This window comes from Monodon monoceros, unplaced genomic scaffold (genome assembly GCF_005190385.1).
Source record: "Monodon monoceros isolate NGI ecotype Baffin Bay Population unplaced genomic scaffold, NGI_Narwhal_1 Super_Scaffold_7, whole genome shotgun sequence".
NCBI lineage: Eukaryota > Metazoa > Chordata > Mammalia > Artiodactyla > Monodontidae > Monodon > Monodon monoceros.
In genome coordinates this window covers 3,701,023-3,718,490 of record NW_021703784.1, presented here as the reverse complement: position 1 = coordinate 3,718,490, position 17,468 = coordinate 3,701,023, and positions in this window count along the sequence as shown.

Genomic DNA, 17,468 nt, shown 5'->3' with positions numbered 1-17,468 from the left:
TGGTAGGGACAGAGGAACTCCGTAGGGACGCAGCTGCCTTTGGGGTGCTTGGGAGGTGTGGGATGAGCCCGAATTGGGCCCAGGGCTGGGTCTGCGAGAGCTGTGGCCTTGAGGTTGTGCGTTCTGTCCCTGTGGGACCCGCTGCACCTGGGTTTCCTTGTCCTCCTCCTCCTGCCGCTCCTGAAACTCCATTCTCTCCATAAATCATCTCAGACTGATGTCCCTATGGAGTGTCCTGTCCCTCCACAAGGACCACTCCAGGACTTCATGTGGCCCAGTCAGATCAGTGGTTTTCCTCCTTGTACATTTTGCCATGTGTTCTGTCTCTGTGACATCTGTGAGGTGACCCCCAACTTCGTGCAGGTAGAATCTCAAAGAATAAGCAGTGTGCTTGACACTATGGGATCTGGGGTCAGGCTACCTGGGCTGGCATCTCAGCTGTGCTACTTAATAGATGTGTAATTTTTTTTTTTTGGTGGTACGCGGGCCTCTCACCGCTGTGGCCTCTCCCGTTGCGGAGCACAGGCTCCGGACGCACAGGCTCAGAGGCCATGGCTCACGGGCCCAGCCGCTCCGCGGCATGTGGGATCTCCCCGGACCGGGGCACGAACCCGCGTCCCCTGCATCGGCAGGCGGACTCTCAACCACTGCGCCACCAGGGAAGCCCTAGATGTGTAATTTGGGTGAGTTTTCCCCATGCCTCAGTTTTCTCATCTGTAATATGTGGACAGTAATCGTGCAAGTAAACCCATTATTGGGAGAATGAAATTGAACCATAACTTGGCTCAGTATCTAGCACGTGGTTTTCGTTCATTACACAGTCTCATCAGAATGATTGGTGATGGAGATGGTGATGATAAGACAAGCATGGCTTTACAGTCACTAAAAAATACTGTGAACAAATGACTGTTTTAAACTGCAAACCTTTTTGCAGCTTCTGTAACTAAGCTGTCTTGCTTTTTTGTAGTTTTTGATAATCAGCACCGGAGTCTCCTCTCAGCTCCTCCCTGGGCACAGCGCAGTGAAAAGAGCGTGAGCTTTGGACTCACATGGGCCCGGAACAGAACTGCGATCATGGATAGTAATCCTTCTGAGCCTCAGTTTCCTCATCTATGAAATGGGAGCAGTGATGGCAACTTCACACAAGTGTGGGCAGAGGGGTTGAGATGACTCGTACAGCCTGCTGACCACAGCAGAGCATGGTGAGTGCCCATCTGCTAGTTTCTTTTTCCCTCCCTTGCTCCATAGGTTCTAGGCTCCATCTTTCTAAATCCTCTTTCTCTCTCAAGATTTGTTTGAGACCTGCCTGCTCCATAAACTCTCCCCCAGATAACTGGCCAAATACCCTGTCCGTAATACATTTACAGCCTCACGTCACTGAGTTGGAGATGCCAGGTCGCTTTGACCTGCTGGGCTGGAATGCCACTGCTTTGGGTTTTGTAATCCAAAAAGTTCCCTTCGACTGATTCCCTTCGACTCAGAGAATTTGCCCAGAAAATGTAGATGTCACTTGCTTCCCAGCTAGAAGGAAGACTCCTCGCAGGTGGTTTTCTGTCTCACCCGCAGTTGTGGATCTTGCTCCTAGCACAAAGCCTGACAAATAGTGGACCCCAGTACGTGATTGTGGAGTGAAGGAAGGAGCGCATGATGCTCTAGAGAGGCAGGGAGACCCTTTACAGTTCAGAGAGGCCTCCCTCGCCACTCTGGGGGAAGCTCTTACCCAGCACCAGCTGTGTAGTTATGTCAGAGGGGCTCAGGCCTCCAGTGTGGCTCTGTAAACAAGGGGAAAGAACCAAGAGCTTTCTGATTAGCCTGCTGTATTTGGATTGGCATCAGGTTTTCAGTTGGAATGAGAGCCTCGGACGTGAATATCAGAGTCATTCCATATGAGAGGAAGGCTTGTTGGCTCAGCCTCCAACTTTGATGTGGAGCATATGGGCCTGGGGGTGCGACCTCAAGACAGGAGGGGGGAAGGGCACAGAGGGACCGCTTGCGTTTGGAACTTCCCAGGTCCTTCCCCGGTCATTCCCATCGGCCGGGAGTTCTGACTTGCCCGGCATGGTCAGGGGTCAGGAATAGCAGGTTTTAACCTGGGCTCTGTTGCTAGCTAGCTGTGTGACCTTAGGCCAGTCACTTTACCTCTCTGGGCTTCAGTTTCCCCATCTGTAAAATGACAGGGTAGATTAGATGATCCCTTCTCATTGTTCTATGACATTTTTTGTTAGTCTGCAGTTTGTTACGTCCTGACCAGGAAGCACTGACATTTCTGATGTATGTTGAAGAGTTGGGGGAATTGGGAGGGGATACTAAGAAATGGAGATGTAAAACACACCCTGAAATGGAACCCAAGGCTCCTTTCCCCAGTCCTTGGCACTGTAACTACTTTCCCCTCTGCTCTTGCCTGTCCTCTACTGACCCCCAAAGATGAGCCTCATGGGAGATGCAGCAGGTGTGGAGGAAGCGCTGGACGTCCCTTAACCTGCGAGCCGTGTGGAGACACTGCTGCCACCTCCTTTACTTGGGGGCTTTGAGGTTGGAGCAAAGTCGAATGCGTGCTGAGCCTTGGAACGTGTCAAGCACCACGTAAACGGGAAGAGTGGTGATTGTGGCGTAGAGCTGGCCCCACTGGGAAAAACAGTGCGAACGTCCCTCTGCAGGTGGCCCCTTTCTTCCTCGAAGATGCCTCGGTGCAAAGGATGCTTCTACTGCTGCCGGTCAATGGCCTGCCGTGTTCGGTTTTCCCTGCCCCTTTGAAGCAGAAACGCTGCTGTCTGAGTCTTTATTTCTCTGCACACTTTCCCACTAGTGCAGAAAACGCATTTTCCATGTAATTTGGCTTACCTGGCTTAACGTGTGCGACAGCATCTCCAGGTCTTAGAAGAAGAGCACTTTCCTCTCAATCCCTGGAGCAGACGCCAGGGACATGTGGGGTCAGGATGACTCTCTCCATGACCTGGGCAGAGTTGGAGGTACAGAGGTAAGGGCACTGCTCCCGTGTTTTGGTTTCACCACGTGTTAGTTGAGAGTTGGACGGAACCTCAGGTAACATAGCCCAGCTCCCCCCTTGGACCGGAGAGTGAGGGTCTGGCCTGAAGTTATCAATCGGGCTAGTTTAAAAGGCGCAGGGACCAGGACTCATTCTCTGGACCACTTCTAGTGCTCTTTCTAGGGTACCACGTAGATTCCTTTCTCCTTCTTTCACTCACTCCCCATCCCTCCCCATTCCTCCCTTCACATTTGTCCTTTTGCTCTCTTTTTCCGGAGCCCATTTGCTGTAACTCTCAGAATGGAAAAGTTTTCTGAGTTTCCGGGGCAGGCAGCCTGCTTGGTAGGGTTGGGTGACCCCAAAGCAGCTGGGGCATGTTCTCAGGATGTCACATCACCGGGAGTATCCAGGGCACCCGTTCACTACATCAGCTTCTTCCCAGAAATCCTGGAGATGCAGCAGCCAGAGATCCCACCCACAAGCCCCGCGGCTGAGGGGTCAGAGACAGGCCCTGTGAACTGGGTTCTGTGGTGCAGGTGTCCCCGTCCCCCGCCCCCTCCCTCACTGACATGGACGGAGGGCCGGTGTGTGTTGAATGCCTGCAACACAAGTGTGGGCCAAGATCTCCCCCCCGCCCGCACCCTTACCCACCCCTGCCGTCTCGCCTCCCTTCGGGGCATCCCGTCTACTTGGCAGCCGTCTCCAGGGTCACCCAGATAGCGCCGGCCCAAGTTCAAGAGCCCCTTGCGGCCCAGTACCGCGTTGGCTTGTAAGGGGAGCTCACCCTGGGTAGATTTCACCCTCTGGCAACAGCTGACTCTGTATTCAGATGAGAACAATTTTCTTCCCCTTGCACTTTCAACAAGTTCAACCTCAAGGCACCCCCCATCCCCCGCCCCAACCCCACCCCGCTCTGCTGCCCCAAACAAGAAAAGGCAGAAGGAGAAGGTACGGGGTGGGGAGACCACCTGCTCTAATTGAGCCGTCTGCTGAGCCCAGGTTTCCTGGATCTGGGCTGTCTCAGGGCCCAAATGGGCCAGTTTGCGGCTAATGGGAAAGGAGCTGTTTTATTTCCTAATCACCCTTAGAGATAACTGCTCAGTGCACGGGGGAGACGCCTCTGCAGGAGAAGCTGACTGGCAGCCCCGTCGCCATCCTTCCCCCGGGGCTGGGCTGGAGCTGGCTCAGCAGGAAACCCGGCGGGGTTGGGGAGCATCCTGATGGCCTCAGTGCTGTGTCTGTGATGTGTGACGTACCAAAACGAACAAGTCAGGAGGCGGTGTCCCGGCACAGCCTGGACCTCTACACTCCCAGCCAGTGACTGCCCTGGACAGGGGCGATTGGCTCAGAGCCCCTCCCCATGGAGGAGAGGTCTGGAGTGTTGCTGCCTTTGGCCTTCCGTGGTCTAGAGTTTCATGTGAAAAGGCAAGTGTACGGTGGGCGATGCTCTGATTGGACCTGGCCACTCTTTGGTGTTGAGGTCACGTGAGCGCAGGGCTGGCAGGCTGGGCTCGTTTCATCCCGGGACGTGACAGCCTGGGATCCGATCAGGTTTGGGAGGCTGAAGGGAAGGCAAACGTGGAGGCAGCATGAAAGCCAACCTCGCTGTCATTTGAGAACACTTTCTTCTCCCCAGCTTGGCGTTCAAGGCCCTCGGCTCTCTCCCTGCCAACCTGGTGTCCCTCTCCTTGTCCTGCCCCCAGCCCTCACCCACGTTCATCATTCCACGAACATTCCCGGGACTCCAGGACGCCTTTGCTGTCACTGTGCCTTCTGCTTCCACTGTCTTTCCCTCATGTCCAAACCACAACCGTAAATTGAGACCTTGGTTATACTCCCATTTCTTCCCCGACTCCTGATATGTCCCTCTGAGCGATTCCTCTGGACCTTCTTTATCCCGCCGTTAGAGCGCCGAGAACAGTTGTGTCTGTTGCTCACGAAGGGTCCTGTCTCTCCCTAGCTGGGTTGAGCTCCCTGAGAGAGAGATTTCCTGTTTCCTCATGGCTGTGTCCCCAGCTGGGCTGGCACAGGGCCCTGTGAGTAGGTGTGAGATAATTGCAGGGAGGGATGAGCCATCCTGAAGCGTGCATCACCATACATTTGCATATAGCATACAGCACATTTACATAGCGCGCCATAAAGATGGAGTTCCTGCTCTCGGTAGCTCTTAGCCTTATTGAAGGATAGTTGATTTACAATGTTTTGTTAATTTCTGCTGTATAGCAAAGTGATTCAGTTATACATATGTATAATTCTTTTTTATATTCTTTTCCATTATGTTTTGTCATAGAATATTGAATATATTTCCCTATGCTATACAGTAGGACCTTGTTGTTTATCCATCCTATATATGCTGGTTTGCATCTGCTAACCCCAGATTCCCCGATCTCTTTCTTATTTTCTAGATGAAGAGACTAAGATTCCAACAGGTGACTTGCTGATCGTCATATAAGCAGTTAATGGCACAGTGCGATCTGCTCACTCTGGCCACCTTTTCTTGTGGTTTTTGGGGAAGGCTTTCTATCAATGCTCCTGGGGTTTCCAGGGATAGCTCTGGATTCCCCCACCTTGGCTTGTCAGTCTCACCTGCCGCATTCTAGTTTGAAAATCCTGAGAAGCCTGCTCTAGACCACTCTGTGCCAAATCCTGGAGGGGAACCAACTTAAATTCAAAACACCACTTGCACTGGAACCCCAGGTCCTTAGGCCCTTCCATAAGCACTGCTGGATTCCTAGCTCTGTCTCCTGGGGCATGACCTTGCAATGGATTTTAGACTGTAGTTGATGGGGAGAAAAAAGAAAATTGAAGTTAAAACTAAATGAGAATAGCGTATAGAAACATGGGGAGCACAGATCTGGGAGCTGGGACCCTGGGTTCTAAAAGGAGAAAGATGTTCTTCCTGTGAGTGAGTCATCTGCAGGCTTCCAATGAGTCTCTTGTAGGGACAGGGACTCCTGTGTCCCCAGACTCCCTCCACTAAGAAGAGGAGAAGGTTCTGGACAGGAGCTTTCTCCAGATGTTGGGCTGATCGAGTTGGGCTCAGGCTCAGGGCTGGTGAACGAGGCATCTGAGAACAACCGGCAAGTCCTCAGAACCTCTTTGGCAACTAGATTTAAGAACCCACTGGGGTGAAGGGGAGAGACGCAAATATTCCCCTTCCTCCCTAACTCAACAACCTTTAGGAGCCTCATTTTCAAGATCTGAAAAGAAGTGATTTCTAACTGTCCCTTCCTTGTCCAGGGGGCTCTTTGGAGAAAATAAGACAAACAGGGTTAGAAGGAGGGCAGCCCAGCCAGGCGGGTGTCCCAGCTGGGGATGTGCCCAGGATGAGCCTGGGCACCGGTCTGTTGGGCACCCTCGTCCCAGTGGGCCTGGGCCAGCCCAGGTTTTCTCTCCTCTGCCGCAAGGTGATGGGGGAAAGAGGAGGCCTGGGGGCGTTCATGGGTGCTGCCCCAGCCTCTGCTTTCTCCCTTTCCCTGAAAAATGTGTGTTGTATTATTTGACCAGAGAGAACATCCTTTGAAGAGACTGTGAATCCCAAAGAAAGTCTTTTATTTGCCATCCAGGGACCTTCTTTGAGGGCTCCAGCCACAGGGGTCAGAGCTGGCCAGAGGCCCAACGGCAATCTTCCTTGAGTCTCCGATGTGAGCTGTGGCTTCCAGGTAGGGGCCGAGATTTGGATTTGCCTTGTCCCCACGTGGCTTTTGGCTGCAGAGCTCAGGAAACCCTACTGCCAGGAGGAACTCACTTCCGCAATCTGGCTGGCTCAGGGCCTGATGGCCCCGTCCAAGCAACCGCGGGCTGTGGACCACAGGAATGGTTGGATGTTGTGGTGTGGGCCCTGTTCAATCAGAAGCATCACTGGTGAGAAGAGTTTGGAACATTTCTCCGCTGCACAAGTCCACCTGGAATTTTGCCTTGCCCTACCCACGGTTTCTCAGTCACTAGTGTTTATTCCCACTCTCTCTGTGCTCAGAAAAGAAACTCTTAGGTCTATTAGCTACTTGAAGTGGGACGGGATTTCCGGGATACCTGAGGCTCAGAGGTCAGGAGAAGGAATGGAGAAGGAAGTCTTAAGACTTGTGTTACTTTGTGCAGTCAGACAGACGTTGAAGAAACTGTCATGTCCTGATTTTTCCAATTGCTGTGATGCACAAACTCTCTTCTTAATCATTTTTTTTTTTTTTGGACTGTGTGTTTGCTTCAGGCCCTGGATCCTTTGCCTGGATTTCTTTAGATTGGCTGTGGAAACCAAAGCCTGGGGAAATTAGTGCTATTATTTCGAAAGCCTGCCATGGACTTGTTTTCTGACCTTAGAGACAGCTGAGCCTCTCTCCCTACATCTTGAATCCTGCTTTGTTACCCGAGGGGAATCGGATTGGCTACTTTTTCTAAGATCTCTGCATATCAGAAAGAGAAGCAAGTGGGCTAGATTCTGCAGGGCTTCAAAAGGCCAAACCGGGAATAAGAAAACTCAGCTGGGTCCAGAGCTGGCAAGGGTGATGAGCTGTTAGGTGTCATTGGAACCAGGCTAGTTGGAGTCCCTGGAGATTTTCCTGAGGTCATCGTGTCCCCAAATTCCATCTTCTGCCTCATCTGAGAGGGTCTGGCTTGGCAGAATGATTTTCCAGGAGTGAAATTCCCTCTTCCTTCTTACCCTTCTCCCTTCAACTTAAAACCTTGTCTCTACTCCACTGGTTTCTCCAGGTTTTCCATTTTAGAAACAAGGGCCTGTTAAGAAGAAGAAAACCAAACGTCTGCTGGTTGTCATGTGTGCTTTCAGAAATAGCACTGAGCTGCCATTTAAGATCTCAGAGTCAGAATTTCCAAGGAAGCATCTGAAGTGGGCTCGAGGAGTGGGGTGACTTGCAGTGGCCTGGTGGCTGTTCGACTCCACACTTGGACCGCATGTTCCTTGGGTAGTTGGACGGTCTCTTTCTCTGGCTCCCTCTGGCTAGTCTGTAGCTCAGCAGCCCCCAGAGGATACAGAGAAAGATTTGGCCCTTAACTGACCAGAGATTAGCCACCATTAACTGCAAGACAGTTTGGGGTCTGGTGTAGCCCAGAGTTCAAGAGCAAGTGCTGTGTAGCCAGACCCACCTCTACGCTTCCTCGCTGTGTGACCTCGGGCAAGTTATAATGTCTCCAGGCCTCATGCATGAGTGGGGATAATAATGTCTGCCTTAGAAGGTTGCTGTAACGATTAAATAACATCGAGGAGATGCTTGGCAGAGTCCTGGCTGAGAGGAAGCCTTCAATACACGGTCGCTATTAGCAGATGTAAATTTACATCCGCTCCTTTCCTGGTGTGTACAAATGGTGATGCTCCTTTCCTGGTGTGTACAAATCTCTCAGTGTGATGAGGAAGAGCTGGCTTGCTTGTCTGGGTCACCCACTAGGCTGTGAACTTCTTATTCTGTTCAATGCATTTCCTTGGAACCTAGGAGATGCTCTCTGTTTGTTGAATAAATTAAAAAATGAACTGCTTCAGTAGGTTGGCAGAGAGGCAACTCCTAGGGTGAGTGTCTAAGTGCTTCTTTGGAGAGGACAGGATAATGTGACCTGCCGAGACCCCCCAGCACCAATTTGCTTAGAGTCTCCGGCAGCTGGAGATAATGCTGAGACCAAGAATTCGCCCAGGAATGGGGGTCTCGGGGAGCCTTGTGGTTTCTGTCCTGCCCCTAACTCAGGAACGCCCTTTCACTGCAGTGCAGACACTCCCAGGCCCCTCATTCCGCACCAATCTTGGGGTCACCGTTCACATTAAAGTCCCCGTGGATGGTGCTGGTGGAGCTGTGCCCTGCGTGGCCGAGTGGCTGTACGTGGCCGTCCTGGACGCTCCTAGCATTGAGAACAACCTAGATTCCTTGACACTAGGACTTGCCTTCCAAAGGATGATTCACTTTCAGTGACCTGAAAGAAATGAGGGAGGTAGAAAGAATAAAGGCAGTTGCAGTAGCTCCTCTGGAGATAGGACTGCAGGGCCATGGGGGAGGAGGGGAGGGCACGGCGAGGGCTCCGTGTCCTGGAGCCGGCTCGTGGGGTCACAAGACCTGACGGAGGGCGTCTCTTCCCAACTCCGTGGTGAGAGCACTTACACCACGGAAAGCGGCACACGACAGCTGGTTGTTACACGTGCACAGTGCACCCCTGATTTCGGCTGAAGGTCAAGGACGTCCGTAGAAGCAGGAGAGAGGATGGTGAGGAGGGTAGAAGGGGATCCGGGGTGTGTGTCAGCCTCCTGGGCAAACGCCAGTGGGAAAACGGAGTTTCGCTAGCTGGATGCAGCTTGAAAAGAGTTCACAGGCCCAGCCTGCTGAGAACAGCTCTCTTTTCAGTTTGAGCACTGGGATGGCACGGCAGCTTGGCAGTAACTCTTTCTGGGGCCGACCCTGCCTTGACAGATGGGGGATGCCTTGGGCCCGGGGCAACTGGACTTTCCCAGGAAACGAAGGTGGTGGAGAAAAAGGTGGGAGCATCCAGTACTGCAGCAGCCCAGCCCCCGGGTCCACACGACTGCCCCTGGCCTCCGTGTGGGTCCTGCTTGGTGCCGTCACCTCCCCGTCTAAGTGCTGGGAGCTCTCCCTGACAGGTAACACCCACATAATAATCTAAATTTCAGTTTCACTCAGCAGTGTTTGACATGCAGTGGACATGCCAAAAAGAAAGAAAAAAACCCTAATATGGATGGATGGAGGGTTTGAGTATGCTCTGAACTGTTTGCTTACGTATATTATCTCACTCATTGGGTTGGCCAAAAGGCCATAAGATGTTACGTTATGGAAAAACCGGAACGAACCTTTTGGCCAACCCAAATTGTAAGCCTAAGAGCCCTGAGAATCGAGCACTGTGATTCTATTCCCATCATAGCAGAGAGGCCCTGAGACACAGGGACCCCCCTCCCTAGGAAGGGACAGACCCACGATGCCAGCACAGCCCCCGTTTTTACCTGCTGTGCTGGACACTCGGTTGGGATTTGAACACATGTAGAGGAGAGAGAGGCAGATACAGTGTGACCTGTGTAAGCTGTGCTGTCTCTGATTGGTCCTGGCTCTGAGGCTTCGTTTTATCTGGGGGGCTCTGACACCCCCTGGCACAGTCAGGCCCACTGTAACACCCCACTCCCCTCATGGGGGTTTTAAAAAAGGTCCACTGGTTCTGTGCTCTAGCCCCCAGATCTCTTTCTGCCTCTCATCTTCCATTTGTTCATTCAGCTGCTTGTTAAAGCCAGCTTATTCCTGGGAAAGGTATACCGTGTGTGTGTGTGTGTGTGTGTGTGTGTGTGTGGTGTGTGTGTAATAACAATAAGAAACCCAACTCGTAAGCCACAGGTTTCTCTCTGCTGCTTGTTAATTTTAACAAGGCAGCTGGAGGCTTGGGCTGAGAGCTTGCTTTTCTATCAGCCACAGCCTTCCCTCCCCCTGGATTTCCTGTTTGTAGTTGCCGAGGTAAAGAGTTGTGGTAGAGGCGAGCCTGAATCGCTCCAAACTAACAGGAGCAGCTCTCGGGACCTGGGCAAAGGGAGCCTCACGCTGGGCCAACCTTGGTCCTTCAACATAAGAACCTTTTATAGCACACCGGTTCTGGGCCGGGGCTTGGCTCAGCACGGGAGACACGCACAGATGGAGACGGCACAGGTGGAGATGGAGACGATCAGGTCTCCGAGAAGCACAGTCTAGTGGTAGGGGTTAGCCATGCCCGAAGGGTTATTACAAAACCACGCACGGTGCTCCAGCAGTGGCACGGGCTGAGGCTGGAATGCAAAGGAAAGAGCCGATTCTGGACCTGCAGTCTTCTTGGCGGAAGTCGGATTTGAATTGGCCCTGGAGGGGTAGGCAGGTGCTTTTATTTGTTGTTTTAGTTTTGCCTTTTACAAGCAGGGAACAGCCCATTGCGCGAAGGCCCAGGGGTGAGCAGTTGTGGAAGCAGTGACCCCCTTGGGGAGACGAGATGAGAGTGCAGGCGAGGGTGGAGGCAAGGTGAGGAAGAGCCCTGGGAGCAAGGTCATGGGGACCACGTAAGGTCATGTAAGGAGTCTGGATTTATTTTTAGGCAAATGATGGTCACTGTGGACTATCATGTGTTGGAGGGACGTGACCAGAACTGTGCTCTAGAAAGACACCTGGTAAGCGGTCCTCTGGGTCTGGAGGTGGGGGTCATCACTTAGGAGGCTGTTGGGACACGCACGAGGAGGAGTGAGTGCCAAGTGGGCGGAGAGGAGGGATTGGGCGCAGGAGACGACTTGGGGGGAGGCCGGGAGCTGCTGACGGTCACTCTGAGGCTTTGAACTCAGGTGATGCTGACGTTAACAGACAACAGAGATGAGGAACCAAGGAAGGAAGGGGAGGGGGCTTGCTGAGGTTGAGTTCAAGTTCAGTTGGTAAATCACTGAGGCCACAGATGCTGCAGGTCCAGCTGCCAGCTTCAGATGCGGTCAGGGTACTGGCTTTGGGTTTTCTCTGCATGGAGGTGAAGCAGAAATTCTAAAAGAGGAAGATGATCTTCGAAGGCAACACAGGTGAGGTGATGAGAGAGCGAGGAAGGGAATCAGGAGAGTTTAGGGCTCCAAAGCCAAGGCTAGGAGAGCCTTTGAGAAAGGGAGGAGTCCGTGTGCTAGGGGCTACAGACAGGTAGCGGTGAGAGGCAGGAAGACTTTGCCATTAGGAAGACGCTGCTGACAACCTGGGGAGAGAAGATTCAGGAGGGTGGCAGCCTCAGAAGTCACAGCATGGAGGCTTGGGTGGAAGGTTCGGAGATGTTGCCTACACAGCATTAATTAATGCATTCATCATAAATCCACTGAGTGCTTGCTGTGCTCCAGGCACTGAAGGAAGTAAGCACCAGGGCTACAGCAGGGAACAAGCAAGGTGGAGACATTTTCTTTCTTCCGTAGAGCTTACAACTCAATAGAGTAAGCCCCCTGCATACGAACCTTCAAGTTGCGAACTTTCAAAGATGCGAACGTGCGTTCGCATGTCCGATGAGATAAGTTAGTTCACGTGTCTGGCAGACACTGTCACGTGCGTGCATCCTCTCCAAGTGGCTGTGCTTTTATGTACGTTACGGTACTGTGTAGAGTACAGTAGTGCAGCATCTTTATTTCAAGCCCGGGATGTCCGGAAGCAAGCGTAAAAGCAGCGGTGGTGTAGCTGGTACTACTGTACGTTTCAAGGTACTGTCCTGTAAGATGAAAAATGTTTTCTTTATTTTTCGTGTTTGTTTGTTTGTTTATGTATTATTGGTGTGAAAAGCATTATAAACCTTTTACAGTACAGTACTATATAGCCGATTGTGTTAGTTGGGTACCTAGGCTAACTTTGTTGGACTTACAAACAAACTGGACTTGCAAGCGTGCTCTCAGAACGGAAGTCGTTTGTATGTAGGGGACTTACTGTAGAGCAAATAAGCATTAAACCCGGTATTACTAAAAGGTTATTTAATTGTTTTATGACATCTTAGTCTGAGGGTCAGGAAAGGCTTCTCTGAGGAAGTGCCATGGAAACTGAGACCAAGGCAGAGTTAGTCAGGCAAAAGAGGGGCGGGGGGAGTGGAGGGAAGAGGGGGAGGGGGCAGAGCAGAAGGCCCAGAGAAGAAAGGAGCTTGATGAGAGGGAGGGACAAAGGGGAGATCCCTGGGGCTCCCTGAACAGGAGGGTGTGGCTTCCTTTGGAAGTCTGTCAGTGGAGCCAAGATAGATATGAGCATCTTGAGGGGCAGAGGTCTACGTGAAGCTGTGGTGGTGATGAGGGAGAGTCAGGGTGGGAGGCGGACCAGAATGGGAGACTGCTGCTGGTCTCCAAGGAGCAAACACGGAACTGCCTGTGACGGGGACTTCCTGGGGCCCCCAGGACCTGAAGGCAGCCTCAGGATGTCAGCCAGTGAGAAGCGGGGGCCCTGTCATGCGTCTGCAAGGAAGCCACCTCTGCCCACAACCTAAATGAGTGGCATTAGATTCTTCCCCAGTTGAGCCTCCTGATGAGAATGCAGCCCGGCTGTAGCCTCCATCGCCGCCTCCTGAGACCCTGAGCTGAGCCCGAAGCCCTGATGCCCGAAGGCTGTGGGGTAATAAGAGGGTGTTGTCTTGTATGGCCAGGTGGGTAGTAATTTGCTACCCAGCAATGGAACACTAAGATGCCCGGTATTTTAAGGCTGAGGTATTGGAGGCTGTGGGCATGGAGTCGTAGAGGACGTGAGAATAAAATGTTGAGAGCATTGGGAAGGGCTGCCAGCTCTGTGTCTGGGTAGAAATGTCATGAAGGAGGGCAGGTAAAGAGAGGATGGAGGGAGAGAACTAGGCAAGGAGGAAGACAGGAGTCTCTGATGCTCAGAGACATTCCTGCATAGACTTATATTATCTTTTCCCCGTTTCCCTTCCATTGAGAGCGTCCTCTGCTCAGCGATGTCCCCTCCTCCCTCCTCACCACTAGGCTCTTCCCCAGTGACTTAATGTAACATGCTGAGCTAACTAGGGCCTGGTTGGGGCGACTCTGGTAATCATTTAAAATACGTTTTCCTTACTTTTCTTTTCTCTGAAAATATTATTTACGTGAAAGTGAATTAAATATCTCAAGTCTATTTTAATAAATTTTAAGTTAAAAAATATAATTCACCCAGAATTGTACCATTTTAACCTATTTACTGATGTTATTTTTTGGGTGGTTCTTTCCAGCCTCTTGACATGCAGGTATACCTCTGCATAGTTGTGATCACGGTTACATATAAAGCTGAAATTATTATTTATATTTTGTGATTGCAAGACTTACACATGCTCCTTAAACATGTACATATAATGTTGAATTTTCCCTTACCATAGGCATTCTTCCATAATTTTTCTCGTTATTTTATGGCTAATAGTCTATAGAATTGAAATAATTTACTTTAATATTTGTAGGTTGCTATGGTTGTTAAATTTTATAGATTATGCTTTAAAACCACCTTTATGCAAATAACTTTTTCTTCTTTTGAGAAAAAAATTTAGGATAAACTCTCATAAGTGAAGTTACTGAGTCAAAGGTAATAAACCTTTTTATGGCACTAGGTGTATATATACCCATTAAAAAAAAACATCTAAAGGTAATTGAAGTACTGCTCTTCCTTGTATCACAGAGTAAGCAGTTATCTGAGATAATTCCCTTAGGACTTGGCCCTGTGACTGGGTAGTGATTTAGGAACGTGACCCTCTTAGGGCCTAGGGGTCTAATTCCCACAGATCGCCCATCCATCAACCTATCCCTCCCCTGTATCCACCCATCTACCCACCCACTTATCCGCCTACCTATCCATCCCTCCATCCTTCCATCCCTCCATCCCCAGTAAGCATCCCCTCTTAGCCAGGCACAGCACTTCCGCTGTTATTAAGGGAAAGTGATTAGGGTTACTCCTGTCTTCCGTACATAACTCTGTCTGAAGTTTTTCTGACTTCCTTCCCCTTCTCTGGTTTGCCTTTGATGTTCACTTAATCAATCTTTTTGGGTTTAAAAGTTTTGGCAGAAAGAAAACCTTGGCCCATCTTATTTGCCTCCCTCCTCGTCCTTATAAGGACACTTCTTCTCATGTTCCAGACAAGTAGTGAAGATAGAATAGTATTGTTTCCACCTTAAAAAAACAGCTCCTGCATTTCACAGGAAGAGAACGTTAATCCTTGCTGGTGATATGGCCCTTTCCCCGATGCCAGGCCTGCCAAGAAATATGACACAGTAATCTTATTAAAACAAGGCGTATTGTTTTCCACAGTGTGAAGAAAATTAAAGGGAGGCCATTAACTCAGTGGTTCTTAGGATTCTGAGGTTCTTCCTTTAGGTTTTACACCCCACGTACTTCTGTTTTTCTTAAATTTCACTGTGGTAGGTTGGGCAGTATCTCTGCAGAGCTTTGGAAAGGACATGAGGGGAAACAGGAGAGACATGGACGGTGCAGCCAGACTGGGCCGTGGACCTTCCCTCCTCCCTGCCCTCCTGCTTCCTCTCGTCCCTCTTTCCCTCATTCCTTCCTTCCCTCCTTTACAGCATTCCTGAGCCGAGCCATAGGAATGAAATTACTTATATCAGCGAGTCTCCTGTTCATTCTCAAGCATCTCTGGGCTTCTGTATCCGTGTGTGTAAAGCCCAGCTCTTCCATCATTCAAAGAAGGAAATGATTAGGTTTGTTTCCCCAGAACCTTCTCCCTCTTCTAGTGACCAGCGAATACTTTCTGACAGAACCTGCTTTGGTTTCCGTCAGTCTTCCCCACAGGAAAGTGACTCTGTCTGAAATGAAATGCATAATGTGTCCAGCGCTGTGTGACCTGCCACCGTCCACGCTGAATGTGTCCATTTTTAACTAGACCCCCGCGTTTCTTTGAAATGATTATTTATCCTCCCCCAACTTCCCTTGTCCATTTGCTCTCCTTCCTCTCGGTGTTTTTCTTCCATGCTTTTCCTTGCAGCCTAACAAACATTTTCAGTCTTAACCGAGCTCCTGAGTTGTCTTCGTTTAGGTGAAGCCTCTCTGAGGACACTTTTTCCTCCACTTACTTTTTCTGTAGTTTTTCTCTTTTAGGTAATCCTGGCTTTATGCAGAAAATCAGTCAATAAATATGTACTTGGTGTGTATGTGCGAGGAAAAACGAAACTTGGTTTCTGTCCACAAGGAGCTTGTAGAGTATTTGGGGAGAGGACGTGGGTAGTAGGAAAGCTTCCCCCCAAATCCCCCAAACAAGCCCAAACCAAAAGACCAACAACCCTACGGTTTGGTGTATTCCTGTGAATACTTCTCTTAACAGCTCTTCCTCCACTGAGCTGTTCCTTCCCTACATCGGAGTTCTCCTCGAGGGTAGGGATGCCTCTCTATAGGCCCCCTTAGCTCTGGTCATTCACCCAGCAGAGCCTTTAGTGAATGTCTTCTGTTTGTCAGTGCTGTGTTACGCTGGATACTGGTACACAGCTGCTGGTCAAGCCAGGCAGCTGAGCTGTTACGGGATTCCAGGAGAAGGAAGACGTCACTTTGGGTTGGGGTGGACGACAGGGTGGGCATTAAGAACGTGAGCACTGGATACGTGGGCAGAGGGGCCCACAGAGGCTTTCCAGGTGGGAGAAGCAGAGCTAACAGCACCTCAGTCGCCGGGTTCTGTTAACGCCGGTCCTGGGGGGAGTGGGTAGGACGGTCTGGTTAACTTGGAAAGTTTCTGCCTGCGGCAGATCAGGTGGGAGAGGACGGCTTTTGTGCTGGGGAAGGGCCGTGGCTGCTCAGCCACCCGTGCTCCGTCGCCCAGCTTCCCACCTGCTTGTAGGCACTTTCTGTTCCTTCCTGGCCCCTTCTGTCCTTTTTCCTCTGATGGACTGGGGCTGGGTTTCTGCAGGCATATCACTGTGCTTTTAATGAAGACATCTGGCTTACCTCCGCATAAACCTGTCTGCCCTTGAGGGCCCCTGTGCCTCCGTGTTTACAGAAGGCTCTCGACTGCTTTACATATTTACAGCTCTCAGCTTCAGTTCTCACACGGAGAAGCCCAGTCACCAATATCTCTCAGAGAAAACTCATAAAATCATGTAATGTCAGGGCTAGATGGGGTTTTTAGGGCTCAAACTTCCTCGTTGCATGGATGATGCAACCAAGACCCACAGAGGGTGGTTGTTTATCCGGGTCCATGCTGCCAACTTGCTTAGTCATCGTTTATGTGCCTATTCATGTATTTAGTAAAACATCGAAGAAGTGCCTACAAAGGCCACATGCTGAAGCAAATGTGAATAAACCATGAGGAGCAGACTTGAGGAACTCACATTCTAGTGGGACAGACTTGATTTTTTTCTCTTTAGTACAATACCATCTATGATATTGTGGCAGAGGACGTGAACTGTGAGAGACTGATGGTAGAGAAACGAATCAGAGGATTGATACTTAAAGACAATCCTGACGCGGTCCTGACTTTGTTTGGTGGTAACAGGTTTGCAGACGGTGGTCCTGATTTGGACGATGTGTCTAAGTGGAAAGGACAGGAGTCGGTAACCAAATGGATCTGGGGGATGAGAAAGAAGGGAGAGAGGAGGGTGGCAGAAGTTTTTAGCTTGATGGGCTGGTCATTCATGATGGAAGCATGTCATTAGCTGAAGGGGTGCAGAAGGACGGGTGGATATGGGTGGGGAGTGAAGGGGGACATGCAGTGACTGGGTTGATTACATGCTTCCAGGAAGAGAGGGGCAGTGGGGGCTGGAGATGTGGGCCTGACATTTAGATCTGGGTGTTATCACGTCACAGGTAGATGTGTCAGGGCTGTAGCCCAACGTGAAATTGACTGATTCCCAGTTCCAAGGTCCAATCCAGTCACCGGGCTGCTCATCCTCCCTTTCTCTATCCACGTCCCAGTTCTTGTTTGAATCTGACTGGAGTGAAGGGAGTTGACTAAATGGCCTCTCTCACTCCAGTCAAGACCAAGGAATCTCTGTTGTGTGTCTTTTCCTTCCCCCCGCCCCCGCCCCGAGTCATTTCCCAGGACTGATGGCACCTCA